At 41.9% G+C, this 17,131-nt stretch overlaps 1 protein-coding gene across 5 annotated transcripts in view; it reads right to left on the reverse strand.

The window, feature by feature from the left end:
- Positions 1 to 17,131, reverse strand: part of srrm3 (serine/arginine repetitive matrix 3) — a 71,201-nt gene that overhangs the window by 45,663 nt on the left and 8,407 nt on the right. The gene's annotated exons all lie outside the window — the stretch shown is intronic.

Here is a 17,131-nt window from a genome sequence, read left to right on the forward strand (position 1 = left end):
TGCATGTGGAAGTCTGACTAGTTAAGAGCGATGCTGCTGTCTGCAAAGGCGCCTTGGCTCTGGGTGGAGTGACTCAGGCTTCAGCTGACAGAACAGGTGGCAGGACAGCAGCATGTATTACACCATCAATTAGCACTTGATATTCTGTGACAATGTTTTCTCATATGCACGTGATCATCACAAACATTCTTCTGGTGAAATATCATTCGTGAATTCAGGATAAAACTCATCAGAGCTTGAAGACTTTGGAAGGATGTATTATTACAATTTGATTAGATTTTAATTTGGCCAATATTCCGCAGTAGAAGAAGCAGCTCTTATAGTTAGAGGTGTCTCGTGATACGAATGGAACTGCTATGAGTCATGGTGAGACAAATTGACAAAAAATGTCGCTTTTCTTGCATTGTGTAACAAATGAGATAAGAAAGGCAGCTGAGTGAGCTGATAGCAACGTACGCACGTATTTGAGTCCTCTACAGGTACTGAAGGTTATCTGCAGTGCTGCATTCATGGAGGCTTCAACATTTGGGTTTTTTTCTGATTTTTTCTGACCTCTGCGACCAGTTCAGGCTGTACCCCCGCCTCCCGCCCGAAGATAGCTAGGATAGGCTCCAGCACGCCCGCGACCCGAGTCTGGATAAGCGGAATGGAAGATGAATGAATGAATGAATGAATTACAAGGACCTGTAAAACTGTCGCATTTTAAAACATACTGTTTCTAATTAGTCACAATGAGGGTGACTTGTATGGGGAGACATTTGTTTGTATGGATGTTTTGTCGTTTGCTGTTAAGCATGTTGTGTCCCGTCGGTCGGGGTGCTCTCGGGCGGACCCCTGGGCCCGATCCCGCCCCTCGCTGGATCGGGCGGGGTCCTCAGCCGGCCACGGCAATTACAGGACACTCCTGTCAGTCTTCGTGCATGTAAAACGCTATAGATTCCCTTGCACGTATCCGCAGGCACACACCCCTTTCTGCAACAAATAACTCATGAATATGCAAATCGCTTGTGTATCCCCTCACTTATCCTCTCGTCCTGTACACTTTTATAATTTACATAATGAATGCCACCTCAATTCAGTTGTACAGCCGGTTTCACGACCCTTGCCCCTGCACGCTTCTTCTCCTGTCCTTGTCCTGTTCTATCTTGTCCTGTCCTTCCCTCACAGGGTGTAGCACGACAGCCCCATGCAATACTCATATTTAACGTTTCATTGTTGTAGATAATGTAATGATTTACTTCACTCATCCTGTTTACAATTAGTGCTTTGTCTTTTGTCTTTGTTTTTTTCTCCCTTCTAGAAACCTTGTTCTGTTCGACTGATCAAGTCTGATTCTCAATGAACCTCAATTATAATACCACAGCGGAAGCTTAAAAACTCCGCTGTGACACAGTAAAACTGTTCCGGCATAAAAGGGATACAGATTTTCCATTCTGCTTGACCAAACAGCCCAACAGGACAAAAACAAAACAAAAACAACAGCAAAAAAACATGTCGCGTTTATTGTATTTGTGTGTTGGACCTCTTCAGGAAAAAAAAAACAGATGACAGACGGCTAACTCCACAATACAGCTTTTTATATAAAATTGTGTTTCAATTCTCAATACGTGCATACTTCAAATCAATAGTAGTATAGTACTGTTTGCATTAAAGTATAGAATTTATCACTGTTGTGGTGACATAAATGAAGGAAGGTGAGAGAGTAAAGGTAAACAGATGCTATGTAGCAACACATTTCACATCATATAGCAAATAATTGCCTGGTGTGTGCTTTTTTTTTAGATTGAGTTTGTATTTTTTTTTTTCCAATTTGAATCATACACAGTAGGGTACTGTCAGCACCGGGCATATGCATGGCCATCTGTCTACCAAGTCGAACGGATCTGTCGTTGCAACCACTGCAGACTATCTGAATGTTCCATTCTAAAATATATCAGTTGATTTCGATAAAACACAATACACTAATGTAATGTGAACGGGGCCCCATCTTATTCGTATCTTAGCGCTTCTTACACATTGTGGTTGAAACAGACCAAAAGCCATCTTGTTATTGGCTTGTTTCAGTCCATCCCATTTTTTGACTGCTACTGCAAAAAAGTAGAGATGACTTGAAGCCTTGGAGGCATTTTCTTCAATTAAGGCCAACTCTTAAAGCTCCAATCCCACTCTCCCCACCCCTCGTTCTCCTTTTGTCATAGCATGCTTACTCACTCAGTGCTTCTGTGATTGAATTACAGCGTTTGAATGACATCCATTATTGCAGGGTGGAAGGAGCACTGTCTTGACCTTGACTGAGAATGACAAAAACAATATACTTTATTCGTATTGGTCCCTATTTGAGTTGCAAGCATTGTAGTTCAATTTTTGTATGCAGAAAAGATAACCAATAGGTTAATTAGGTTAAATCAAAGGGTCATTAATAGATGAATCTATATTACACCTTCGCTCCAAAATAAAGTGTCCTTGACTAGAAGCATTTTACATCAGTTGTATCAGTCTTTATGCTCGATGTTTGATTGATGTGAGGAGCTAGAAAACAAACTCTTAAGCATTTTTTTCAACATTAGTTCAATGGAGAATGCAGAGAAAATGGAGCACGGTGGGAAAAAAATGAAAGAAACCATGCGCCCTCTCACCCTCTCTGTCTCTGGCAACACGACAGTGTTCTGTATGAATTCTGACATGACTAAGGCAGGTAGTGAGAGTAAATCACGGCGATGTCTCCCGTCATTTAACACGAGTTTAGTGACTCGGAAAGGGAGGTGCGCAGTCATAAATGCTTTTATTGGTTATCGGGTGTAAACTGTAATGCTATATAGCTTTACATTTTTGAAAGAAATACCTCTGTTCTGCTGTTTGGTTGTTAAATGAGCACCGTTCATAGGAGCTGTTGACAGCACATGCTGAAATGTGTTTTGGAGTAAGTAAAGTAGGGCGTATATAAGAAGAACTACACTTTGTTTTGACACACTGTCAAAACAAAGAGCTACTGCGACTGTCACGCGACAAGGTGGAGCCAAATGCCAGAATACTTTCGATGCGAGTGGGTTAACATTGTAGGCTATCCATACAAATTGTCACAATACCGATCCTGCTATAGTAACGATCGGACATTTGGAGCCTATTTCTGAGAGTTCTTTTGCAAGGTCGCGTCACAAGAACAGGTTTTCGACCCTTTGAAACCACCGTCACTCTCATTCATGCTCATTGATGCGGGCTGAATTAATTCCAATTCTACCACATCACATTTGTTTGCCGCATAATGCATTCGTCTGTCCACTGAGAGACACACATCATTGAAACACCTGTCCGTCCATCGTCAAACGTCACAGAGTCAAATGTCTGTCTTCACTTCCATATACTTTATAGCTGAAATTAAACAGATCACAAATCTAGCCGTGAGGATAAATTCACTATGTGGCCTGTAAAGCATTTGGCGAATACGAAGCACAAAAGAAACTCATTACATAAACTACTCTATTTAAGTGCCACAAGGGTAAGATTGTGTTAACACAACCTCAGAAAAACTTCGCACAGTGAATATTCATCTGAATTGGAGGTCAGCCAATACAGTCAAATTCAATGGGGCAGCCAAAACACCTTCTTTCTGCAGAGGATAAAAGAAGAGCAGCTTCCGCAACAGCATCCTCTTTCTCTCACGTGAAAATATAAAGAATGAAATGAAAATCTTCTGAAACTGAAGGTGCTTTAAATGGCTGAGGTCACATTGGGGTCGGACAGCACTTGCTTGATGTCATCTATTCTGTGGAAATGGACAGCTTGCAGAAATGGTCAATTCAGAAGGCAACATACTGGCATAATGCACGGGTTATTGTATTTATTCTAAAAGTCGCCAGATACATTTACAGGTATTTACTCAACTGCAGCGAGTACCACCTACTTAGTTGAAGTAAGGCATCTATTTGAAATGATATATTTTGTACAATTGCTATTTAAATGGCTGGAGGTAGACATGCTGATGTTCGTTGATTGGGGAAAAAAAATGAATAACTCGGTTTCTATCAATAATGCAGTGGAGTTGGAGGCAGAACCAATTGTGCTCTACTGAAGTGTCAACACTGTCACATATCATAGACGCACCCGCCTGAACAGTGTGGCTGAAGCAGACGAATGTGTTTATTTAGTGGTGTATTTCTTTTCCATTCTCGAGGGTTTGTTTGAATAAAGTCCCGCTTTGTATGGTACTTGGGAACACGAGAGTATGGGAGGAAAAAGACATTTTCCTTTTGAAATGCCCATGGGCTATTACGGAGAGCCGTTTAAAAGATGGATGTGGGTTTTTTTTTTACGCTATTCACAAAAAGAAAGGGATACTTTGCTTTTGGGTGAAATATTTGGATGAACCTAAAATGCAGTATAACATGTGACAGGTGAACTTATTTGACTTTCTCTAAATGTTTGAATGCACATGTCCAACTGTTCAATGTTCCAGCACTTGTTGCACAAATTTGTAGTCCTCTAAATAGCCTCCCCGAGCCGCTGTTTGAACGTGAATTGCCTCCCACCCTCAAATCTTTTGCTGCAGGTTCTCAACAGGGTTGAGATCAGGGTAGGATGGGGGCCACACTGCGAGTTTCTCTCCTTTTACGCCAATAGCCACCTATGATGCAGCGGCATTCCTTGCAGCATGAGATTGCTCACTGATGAGTTCCGTGCAACCCTGGACCAGGGGAGGCTCCTCTGACATCCTGCAAAGACATTTGAGCAGAAACTCTCCAAAACCTCCAAGTCCAATGGATGCAAGAATTGTGAAGATGCTAAGAGTTTGTATTTTAAAGTATAAGATGTTTTTGGTTGAAATGGCTTTTAATTTCACTAACTATGAGCGCCTAATGCTGCAAATTCAACTATTTTCAGTTGTTGTGTTGTTTCACAAACACTTTTGTGCGCAATAACTTGGAACACTGCAATTTTGTTTTTATTTTTCAAAAGATATTGTTATCATTTGGAGGTTTGTTCAAAAACATTCAAATGGTACTCTAATGGTTGATGACTTCAAAAGATTATGCTGTCATTTGCATCGAACATTTTGGAAGATCAGAATAATATCATTTGCATAATAATTTGGAACGCAGTGTAATTGAACGAGGAAACTGTGTCGAGTGCAACAAACTTTACCGCTTCACCAGTGGAAACGTAATGATCGGGATGGTATTTACAAGCGACATCTAGTGGCAGCAATTGTTATTATTTTACCCAAAGTCCAGCACACACCCTTAGTGAAACTGGAGATGTGGGCATATTTTTCCAGAAGGCTTCATAGTGCCATCATTGAAACGGAAGAAGTGGAAACAGAATCTCATAAGGGTGGAATCTTTTTCTTATTCCTCTGCTATGTGATTGGACAGAGAGACAAAGCGGGTCCAACGGAGTCGAGACCAACAGCAATAGGAGGCCAATCTCAGCTGACTCCAGCACTAAAAGCACGCTGTCATCTTTTGCCCCCCCCCCCCGATGCACTTATGCTGGTGCAGCAATGTGGAGCGCAGCAAGATCATCTGCCTGATCTAAAGTGACGCCTGTCAGTTAACGGCAAAAGATCGTTCCCAGAGTGCGATCACCCGTAGCTTGCGCGAGAGCCGTCTGCTCCCATCTGACAGAAACACCCAAAAACAGCCATTTTGCTCAACCAACACCAGCACTAACACTTTCAATACTTTTTAACAATCCACTTCTTCAATGCCTTGAATCAGGTGTGTCAAACTCATTTGTGTCACGGGCCACATCGCAGTTATGGTTCCACTCGGAGGGCCGTTATGGCTGCAAACCCATATGAATGTATGATTGCCTCATATTATTACATATAATTACTTTTGAAATCAAAAGCCAGTAAAAACGGTTTATTCAACGACAGTATGAATCAAGTTTATTTTAAAAGTGGGGTTGGAAACAAAAAGAAATGCCTTCAATATCTCAATAAGTGAGGCCAATTTGGAATTTTGGTATTTTAGCAAGAAACACAAAGTCGATGCACATGATCTGGTTTGACATCTGTGCCTTAAATACTTCTGATCACCAGCAGCAAAACCAGTTGCGTTCAGACATCTTTGGGCAAAACAAAAACCATCTGACGTGAGATGATTCATGAGCTCACGATGCACGTTCATTACGGGTAGTCTCTCTGTGTCTCTTCTTCGCTCCAGGCAAATGAAACAAACTATGCCATTAGTTCTGCACAAGCAGAGTTAAATTATGCATGCTTCATATCATATAAAATATACCCTGTGTGGGTTTTTTTGGACATACTTGGCAACATAAAGATGATTCTGATTCCGATTCTGACTCTGACACATCTTACAGACTGTATATGTCAGTGGAAAACTGGAAGCTTGGGAACATTTTTATTTTCATGTCTTCAGTTATTGTACATATGCTGCAGCTCCTTTTCTCTTGTCAAGGGTTAACATGGATAGTTTTGGCAGTGCTATTATCATGAAGGCACAATGAGGCAAAACAACAAGCTGATGTACAAACAAGGAGTAAATTCAATGAAGAGGGAGTACTGAACAATATAACGGGGAATCCGAAACGACAGACCAACAAAAAGTGAATTAAACGCACCGGGTTACTGCATTCAGATACTGTAAGTCGACTTATTGCTCTCCAGGGAACAAGTGTATTATGTTGTGCTGTGTACAGAAGCAGTCGACACAATGGGTTTTGAAATGAACCAATAATCTGCAGAGCGGACGCCAACACGCACGCTGCCGGTCCGCCTCCTCCAAAGCGACTGAACCGGATAAGGGCAAGACAAGCCAGTTGGACGGCACCGCGTTCCACAGACCGAAGGACGCACAAGCGAGCCAAGATACGACCGCAACATGGAGGATCTGTGGAAGCCTTGTACAGATTCTAGCTTTCTAACAAGCTGAACTTGCAATCCCAATTAATTAGAGAGAGCAGTGAGCTAGAAAAAGATAACAATAAGCTCATTAGAATTTGCGTGCTATCATTCATTTGGCAGAACGCTATCATCAGCACACGTGCGGCACAAATGGATTCATTTCTTCAAGAAGCATCTGTGTTGATTTTCAACTACAAACTGCATCACAGCTCAATTACAATATCATTGTGATCAATTCATGTTTTCACCAGCTTGGGTTTGTCCACATGTCCTTTCATTTGTTTATGTGTTCCTTTTGGTCTACAGTTTTCCTTTGTCAGCCTGCAGTTTTCATATCGGTATAAATACAAACAATTGCAGATTCAAAAAAATGTTGAAAACTACCAAATCTAAATTGGCAAATTTTAGGCAGATTACAGGCTGTGATCTACGAGTTTCATGAGTTAGTTTTTCATATACAGTTGAAGTTGGCTAGGTCCATCCATTTTCAACACCGCTTAACCCGGTTAGGGTCGCGGGGCGCCGGAGCCTATCCCAGCTGACTTCGGGTGCAAGGCGGACTACGCCCTGAACTGGTCGCCAGTCAGTCGCAGGGCACATATAGACACGGACAACCATTCACGCCGTCCGTCTGTCACTGAGCGGGAACTGAACCCACGCTGCCCGCAACAAAGTGGGGCGAGTGCACCACCGCACCATCACTGACTCGATAAATGTAATATTTCATTTCATGAAATGCTTTCTGATGCTCTGCAGTTGAATGTCAGACTCCTGCCTCAGCATGTCTCCAGGGTAACGTAGACATTCAATTTCAAATTAAATTGAGCAAAGGTGCTCTTATAAATTGAGTATATAGCGGAGGTCTGAAGGGAAAAGAAACACAAGCTAAAATGTCCGCCTATTAAATTCTGGTTCTGTCTTGATATCCAGCAAGTGTGGATGTTTGAAGGTGACTTTCAAAATTCTCGTCCGTCCACACAGTATTGTATGAGTATTTTGAATCGAGTTTCAGCGTGTCTGTTCTCTGCTCAAATATTTGATAGCTTGGGTTGACAATATTGCATATGGGTAACTTGATGTGTAACAATTTCCTCGTCACCCTAAAATTAACTGTGTCTAATCTGTATATGCCCTCTCATCATGAGAGCCACAACAAATCCTGCCCTGTAGCAGCTTCCCTCTGCGCGTCATTAGTGTATTCAACCAGTATACATTGCGTATCGACGGCGTGGATGAAAGGCACCTACTGGGGCAACACTGAGCTTGCTGACAGCTCTGACATGCCGCTGCTCCCAAGGAGGGTGATTATGGCAAGGTTAAGTCATTTTTTTCCTGATGTTTTTGCGCCTAGGTTGTCTGCGTTCTCCACTTCCCGTTCACTAACAGTTCCACTGGCTGTCGAGATTAGGAAGCAATCTCTTCAAAGCGAATAGACTCTCAGGTCTTATTTCTCAGTGAACTAATGCCAGAAAGATGACTCGAGATTGCCATGAAAGGGTACTACTTTTGGGGAAGAATTTCCAAGTGATGGCGATCACTGAAAAATGAAAAGGCCACTGGAAACTAGAGGTGCTCGCTTCCGGAAGCGAACGATACCCGACGAGAACAGAATTCAAGACATGGGAAATTGACTGCAAATCGAAACTAGATGATGTGGAGACAGGAAGACTGGCAGAGGGGGAGAATGGAATGCCAATGAAAGTGATACCAATTGACTGATGGAGGGCTGTGTCAATAGTCCTCTCAAATGGTCCATGACCTTAACACATCCATACATCTTGATCTGTGTCCACTGACAATCTCGATTCTCCTCCCCCAGACGGGATATCTGCCATAGTACCAAGACTGACCTGTGAAAGGCAGCATGCGCCACAGACCACCTCGACTGCCGGAAAACACAAATAAAAAAAAGAGTAGTTGGAGAAGAAATATTTGCAGTTACGAACTCTTCTTCTTGTCATTTTTATTGTGGTCATAACTTTCAGTGAGAGAGACACATTCCGCAAATACGCAACAGAAGCATTTGAAAGCTTCAGGTCGCTCCCTAATTAGCTATTGTTCTGTTTGTCCTAACAATCACAGTCTCAGCCAAACTTGGTGTCGCCCAAACACTTAAGGATTTGTGATCATAAAGGTGAACCGGTGTACATTTATGGTTTGTGGTTGAACCGTTTTCCAAGCAGATTGGGGCGGAAAACACACCCCACACATGACAAGCTAAACAGTCAACATAATTATGATGACTGTTTTGGGGCACTGGGGCACAATTAAAAAAAACGTAATCTGTTGAGTTAGATTTTTCAAGCTGATTACAACAAAAATTGGCATGCTGATTCCAAAATTGCAGTCCGTTTTTTTTTCTAGCACGTGAAGTTTTTCTTCACAGCTTACGCTCCAGATAAGCAAAATTCCACTGATTATCTGCAGTAAGACTTGCCAGCTGCTTACGATTGGACTCATCTACAGCTACGTGGAAACCTATTTGTGCAGTCACAATTGAGACTAGGTCAGTACCATCAATATCTGCAAAGAGAAAGCTAGCATAGTAGGAATTAAGAGGATTTCTGCTGGCTTTTCTCTTAACCTTGTGACCATGGGCATACCGTTGTAAATTCTATTTCGTTTTATGCTGTTTATTTCATTTTCCAGGCTTGTAACTATTCCATCTTCGTGTTTTATTTACGTAGGTATTTCCTTTGTTCCACTTTGTTCTCACTTTGTTCAAAAACTTGACATGATAGAGAAAAAATGGGATCAGTTTTGGATTCCGCACCCAACAATTTGTTAAAGACAGCTGTCTGACCTAACTCAGCAAAAATGGTGTTCCACAGTGATAATCCGATAATTGGGCCTTTGCTGACTATGATCAGAAGGGCATTAATATAAGGCGTTACTGATAAAAAGCCACACGTTACAATCTTCCTGGAAGGTATAACTGACTGATTGATCCATTAGACAAGATACAGCAGTCATTACAGTTGAACGACTGATTGGTCATGATGTCTGGCAACGTGTGTACATGTTAACAAATACAGGCAGCAGCAAGGATTATCATCTTGCACACAAGTAACACATAATGTTATTTAGTGTATTTATTTTGTTTGGTGTTAGGGCCAAGGATTTAATAGAACAAAATAAAGATTACAGAAGTATTCCAAAATACAAATTGTGGAAGAGCATATCAGGAGGACCAAATGTGCTTTTTAATGTTGTTTTTATCTGTGGCAGCCAAATAAATAATTGTTTAATTTTGCAAAACAGCGGAAAGGTTCAGGAGAAAGTTGGCCAATTACATTTTTTATCCAGTTATCTGTTGTTTTGGGATTATTCTAGTTTCGTGGGTGAACTGACTTTGGGCAAGAAATGTGGTAAACCCTGGACTGGTCGTCGGCCTATCGCAGGGCATTCACGCTAACATTCACAACTATGGAAAATTCCTATTCCTCAGTGAACCTCACATGCATGTTTTAGGAATGATTGATGGAGAAAGCCTGAGGGTTGACATACATAAGCAGCGGGATAACATCCAAAGTACACAATGAAAGGCCAAAACCCAAAACTCAGAACTGTGGGGAATATGTGCTAACCACTAGCCCACCGTGCTGCCTGGCCATCAGCATATTATCGTCACTGTAAATGTCATACTTCAGCATTTTGCATGTCGTCAAAGGTAACACAGTAGTAATGTCATGTGTTACAATTTAGAGACAGTAGTGTTGTATTATAAATTCTACATACTTTTACATCGAAATAATGCCTCACTCCTGTGTCGGAGGCCATGAGTGAAGGATCTCCTGCCGCGTACAAACACCGATAATATGAGACAAAGCCCAAATCCACTGTGGACATCCCACCTCTCTTTGGCAGTTCAGATTGAACATCTCCTCCAGCCATCTGCCAAGGAAGGGCAACGTGCTTGTGGGCTCTGGAGCGGCCGCAATAACAACAGACACCGCTGCACTGTTTCCAGAGATGATACAGGCATGAATATAAGAATGCGCTAATGCTTTTTGCCTCGTGAAGGCTGCATGTTTATTTTTAGGGGTTGGGATGTGGCGGACTAAAGCAATGTTTCAGAGCTAATCAGTGTTCAAATGTGTTTACATCCCAGGGGAGTGAGTCGATATAGAGCGAAATCTTCAAAAAGCAGAAACTTCTCTAATCTGCACACTAGGCGAAGGATTAAGACATCTTTCAGAGGAGGCATCCTGCTATAATCCTAGCCTCTGTGCAAATAAAGTTTGTTCCCATTAGCATACTAAGGAAGTACTGATGGATCATATCAAAGAATAACAAGAGCAGATAACGTGACAGCGGTTCATGTTACAATGAGTAGGCCTAATCTACAATGGAATCTATGAATTGGAATGCACTCAATTCACAATGATGGCCTTCCTACAATTTCGAAAAACAATTTAATAATGGAAGTAAATGGTACTGAGGTCGAACTGTCGACATTATAAAACCTAATAGTGATGAACATATTTTAAAAGTAATATTTCGATAATCCTACATGTCCTACTATTGCAAAATAATGGTAACGACTGCTAATATTTCCATGTAAAAGCAATATATTCTTCAAATCCGAACTTGAATGACGCAGCGTTGATCCCTTCATGCACGCTGAATCGAACTCTTAATGAGCATTTTTTTCTTTAAGACAACTCAATTTTCGAAAACTCTCATTGGGGTTTTTGTTGAATTGGAGCCTGTCCCAGCTGACTATGGGTGATAGGTGCGGTAGACGTTGGACTGGACAGCCAGGCAATCGCAGGACACCAGTAGACCAACAAAAAAATCAAGCACTCCCACGGGCAATTTAGTCTTCACACAAACCTAACATGCATATTTTTCAAGTTAACTGGATAACCTAGAGAAAACCGATGCAAGCACAGGTGTGTGTGTGCAAACTCAACACAAGAGGGCCTGAGCCAAGATTGGAACCCTGCAACTCTCGACAAGTCAAAGTCCACTGTTCGGTCTCCTCACTTTTTGCATACATATTCAATGTTAACACCAGCAAGAGGTGCATTATTGTTACAGCGGATTTTCATTTCATTCATCCTGTTAGTGACTGGAGGTCACCCAAGCTGATTTGGTATTTCACTTGAATAACAAGAGCCCCATTCAATCATCTGGTGATGCCGAGAAAAGAATGCCAATGTTTTGATCCATTTTGATGATTAAAATTCCATCCCTTTTCTATACCGAGTATTCTGTTCAGAGTCTCGGAGAGCTCGAGCCAATCCCAGCTGCCTTCGGGCAAAAGTCGGACTACACGTTCAATTGACGCAAGACAACCATGAACACGTGCGGCATGCATGGGAGTCAGGCAAATTAACCACTACACCGTCAGTGACACTAATTCAAATTCCTTTCTTTTTTTTTTTTTTCCATTTGTTTGTTTTTTACTTTTTTGACAAAAGGAATTTTATAGTTGAAAACTGTTGTGACATGGTATCACACATACACCCCCCCCACACACACACACGCACACACAGCTATCTGGAACATAGATCCACAGAGAGAAGTCAGACAGATGGTTTTATTGCATATAGGCCATTTCTTTGCAATGTAACCATCCGACGTGTGTGTGCCTCAAAGTCAACTAGCAACGTCAGCTTTCCCTGTATGCTGGTTAGAGTCAATAGATTGAGGCGAGCTGGTCCTCTGGGGAGCCGAGGAACCCACAGCGCATCTGACTGGAGAGGCGGTGGCGGGCTGTATATTGGCTGAAAGAGGGCGGTGTGAAAGCACGAGTAAAGGTCAGGTGAGCTGAGGCTACTCCGGTGGGCTCACACGAGGCACCTCAAAGGTCACTCAAAGCCTTTGGCCAAGCCTGGTGCATATGAGAAGATAGAAAATGTCACCGAAGCAAATAAGCGCCAAATAAAGTCCATATTGAGACAGCAGCTGTAGTGTACAACCACCTATATATTAGAAAGGATGATGGCAAGTGGACCGTCGTCTCCTTGTACAGTACTCTGCAAATGTCTTAATTACATGCATAATACAATTACATTTGGCTTTTTAACATGCTATACTGAACGTGTATAACTAAAATGTCACTTGGTAAATCATAAACGTCCGCAAAGGCTGAATTGTTGTCCATCTGTTTATTAGTTAGCAAGCTACTTCCTGGTTAATGGAGGATGATAAACCGACGAGTGGGGCCATTATGATTCTGGGGGTGGACAGTTCCCTTTATGCCATAGTGAGTCAGAAATGAAATTAAAATGAGATCCTCTTTAAAAAGTCACGGGCTTGGCCCATACACCACCCCAAAGATGATGGGGATATTTTTCTGCATTATCTTGTCAATAGTATCCATCCATTCATTTTCGATGACGTTTGTCCTTATTTGGGTCGCAGATGAGCTGGAGTCTATCTCAACTGGCTGAAGGTCGGGTACACCCTGGACTGGTCACCACTGTTCACACTAACTAACCATGCATGTTCTTGGAACATAATTTGAATTCTTCAACCTATATTTAATAGAATACACTACAAAGACAAGATATTTAATGTTCAAACTCATAAACTTTGCTGTTTTTAGCAAATAACCATTAACTTGGAATTTTATGGCTGCAACACCTTCCAAAAAAGCTGGGACAGGTGGCAAAAAAGAGTGAGAAAGTTGAAGAATGTTCATCAAGCACCTGTTTGGAACATCCCACAGGTGAACAGGCTCATTGGGAACAGGTGGGTGCCATGATTGCTTCCCTGAATTGCTCAGTCATTCACAAGCAAAGATGGGGCGAGGTTCACCTCTTTGTGAACAAGTGCGTGAGAAAATAGTCCAACAGTTTAAGGAAAATGTTCCTCAACGTACAATTGCAAGGAATTTAGGGAATTTCATCATCTACAGTCCATAATATCATCAAAAGGTTCAGAGAATCTGGAGAAATCACTGCATCTAAGCGGCAAGGCCCAAAATCGACATTGAATGCCCGTGACCTTCGATCCCTCAGGTGGCACTGCATCAAAAACCAACATCAATGTGTAAAGGATATCACCGCATGGGCTCAGGAACACTTCAGGAAACCAATGTCAATAAATACAGTTCGGCGGTACATCCATAAGTGAAACTTGAAACTCTACTATGCAAAGCAAACGCCATTTATCAACAACACCCAGAAACGCCGCCGGCTTCTCTGGGCCCGAGCTCATCTAAGATGGTCCGATGCAAAGTGGAAAAGCGTTCTGTGGTCCGACGAGTCCACATTTCAAATTGTTTTGGGAAATTGTGGACGTCGTGTCCTCCGGCCCAAAGAGGAAAAGAACCATCTGGACTGTTATGGATGCCAAGTTCAAAAGCCAGCATCTGTGATGGTATGGGGCTGTGTTAGCGCCAATGGCACGGGTAACTTACACATCTGTGAAGGCACCATTAACGCTGAAATGTACATACAGGTTTTGGAGAAACATATGCTGCCATCCAAGCGACGTCTTTTTTACGGACGCCCCTGCTTATTTCAGCAAGACAATGCCAAACCACATTCTGCACGTGTTACAAGAGCATGGTTTCGTAGTAAAAGAGTGCGGGTACTGGACTGGCCTGCCTGCAGACCCCGGACTGTTGAACGGCTGAAGCTGTACATCGAGCAAGAATGGGAAAGAATTCCACCGACAAAGCTCCAACAATTAGTGTCCTCAGTTCCCAAACGTTTATTGAATGTTGTTCAAAGAAAAGGTGATGTAACACAGTGGTAAACATGACCCCGTCCCAGCTCTTTTGGAACGTGTTGCAGCCATCAAATTCTAAGTTAATGATTATTTGCTAAAAACAATAAAGTTGATCAGTTTGTCTTTGTCGTGTATTCAATTAAATATAGGTCAAATCATTGTATTCTGTTTTTATTTATGTTTAACACAACGTCGCAACTTCATTGGAATTGGGGTTGTATATATCAGTTTCATTATCTGTTGTCTTTTATTCTGTCACAAGCAAGCTTGACGAATAACTGTTGTGTTATTGGTGCTCTACTCTTTTTTCTATTATCGGATAAATTGACTGCCTTGACCTCGAAAAAGAAATCAAATTGTAACATTAGAAAATGGAAAAATGGATCACGACTAACATAATCACACCCCATCCCCCTAATCTACCACTACCACAGCACTTCTTTGGCCTTCTCCAGCCGGCTTATTAATCCCCTGGGAAGTGTGTCCGTGCAGGCTGTGGCCAGGCAGAGCACCAAACTATGCACCACACCTCCCTTACCCTTTCCCTCCCCCATCACCATCTGTTTCCTGCACAGCACTCTGGCTTAAGTCTCCGCAGAGCCAGCCACTTCTGCTTTTATATCCACTGTCTCGTTTATTCTCGACATTTCTGTCTTTCATCTCTATATTTCTGACATGATCTATAATACTGTTTAACTATGACTGGTATATTAGCCCAAACAGTCCAGCAGTTGGGGCGAATATACTGAATTTTAAATAACAATATCTACACAAGTGTCACCATTTGTGACTGGTACCGGTATACGCTAGACTCATACAGTAACACACGAGGAGATAAATGGACCTTTTGCTACACCATATTCGATAGTTATCAGATATTACTGCATATTTAACATTTTCATTACTTTTCCTCCAACACAGTTTTAATGGCAATTCAATATATTATAAGAACACAACGGCTGGCACGGTATCGTTTTTATAATTTTTTTCTATCTCGACTCGTTAAAATAGTTCACAGCTGGAAATATGGTGTGTTCATAACACTAGGAAATAGATGCTACATGATCAGAGAAAAGAGGCTATGGCATTTAGCTTTGTTGCTACACCAAATGTCTAAGATGGGACCACAACAGCAGTCACCTTTCTATTGCATCATCCTTGTGCCTCACTCTTCAGGCATGACTAATTGATTTACGCTCAATCCAACTGTTACTCTAACGTCGCGGTTGGTTTCAGCATAGGTTGATTGGTAATGCTTCAAGAGGGAAGGGGCGCAGGGTTGACATACTAAAGAGGCGACCGTTACGTTACACCTGATCACTTGTGAGTCTGTGTGGTGTGCATGCTCTGCAAGAGAGTATGAGTCCATGAGTACTTGTCGGACGAGAGTGACTTTTGATGCTCGACGCATCTAACGTTGCTGCATCATTAGTGATTTGTCGACTCGGAGAACCCCTGGGAATTTCGTTTTTGTACAAACATATTGGTGGACATTTTTAAATGTAACCTATCGGAGAAGGGCGACCTCGAGTAGAAGACGAAACCAAAAGGTCGAGGAAGTATTATGTCGCTAGTTTAAACTGGCACAAACAGTAATGTCCATCCCTTGACAGTTAAAGTTAAAGTTTTCTTTTATTTTCGATTTCATTTATGCTTTATCAACTTTGTTTTACAATCGCACGGCCGTTAAGCATGTTACTAACAAGAACTTGTCTTTACAGTTATTAAAGGTTTTATGGTGGCTAAAGTTTGACATTGGAAAGGATTAATTGAATTTCAATGATTTATTGACGTATTTAGGGGATTCTAAAGAAATCAGTTGTTAACCTGCGTCCCAAATTGGATTGTGTTCGACCTCAGTGAGTCGACTATATAGTGCACCATCCTGGTCTACAGCTGCAGAACAAAAATGACCGAGAGGGCTATACAATGGCCGTACAACAATAGCCATATTATTTATCGCTGAAAGAATTGCTCACGTCCTTACAAACTCAATTCCTTTAACAACTGCACAGCTGCCATTGCTCCAAGGTCAAGGACCATTGCCTTTAACATTACATTCATTACTGAACAGAAGACAAAAAAGCAGTCGCTATCTGACTCCAGTGAGATGTATTGTATAACCTTGCACGTGAGCTTTCAAAGAGCCTGTAAAGTTCATGGTCCACAGTTTTTAAGCCGTGCGCTCTCAAAGATGTAGATTCTTCCGTTTCTCCCTAATGGAAAAGGCACAGGGCATGAAATTTCCCTCGACGACGGAGTCCTTTAAAACTAGCGTAAGATCTGTGGGGGTTAATTGATGATGGTGGAGGACAGAGAGCAGAATACAGATGCGAAAGAGGCACGAGAGAGCTGAAGAGCAAAGCAACTCTGTCAATAAAAAGCTACAAATCTTTCGACACCCATGTGTGGCACAGACCTGACGAACGCTAATGCTTGCTTGCTTGCTTCATGGTTAACATTTTTTATTTTATTTGCTTATTGTTTATTTTCCAGCCAAATCACATGCTGCTACCGAGAGAGAGAGAGAGAGAGAGAGAGGGAAGCAAGTCAGATACTTCCTATGGCACAAACTATGGA

The sequence above is a fragment of the Phycodurus eques genome, chromosome 17 (genome assembly GCF_024500275.1).
Source record: "Phycodurus eques isolate BA_2022a chromosome 17, UOR_Pequ_1.1, whole genome shotgun sequence".
NCBI classification, from domain to species: Eukaryota; Metazoa; Chordata; class Actinopteri; order Syngnathiformes; family Syngnathidae; genus Phycodurus; species Phycodurus eques.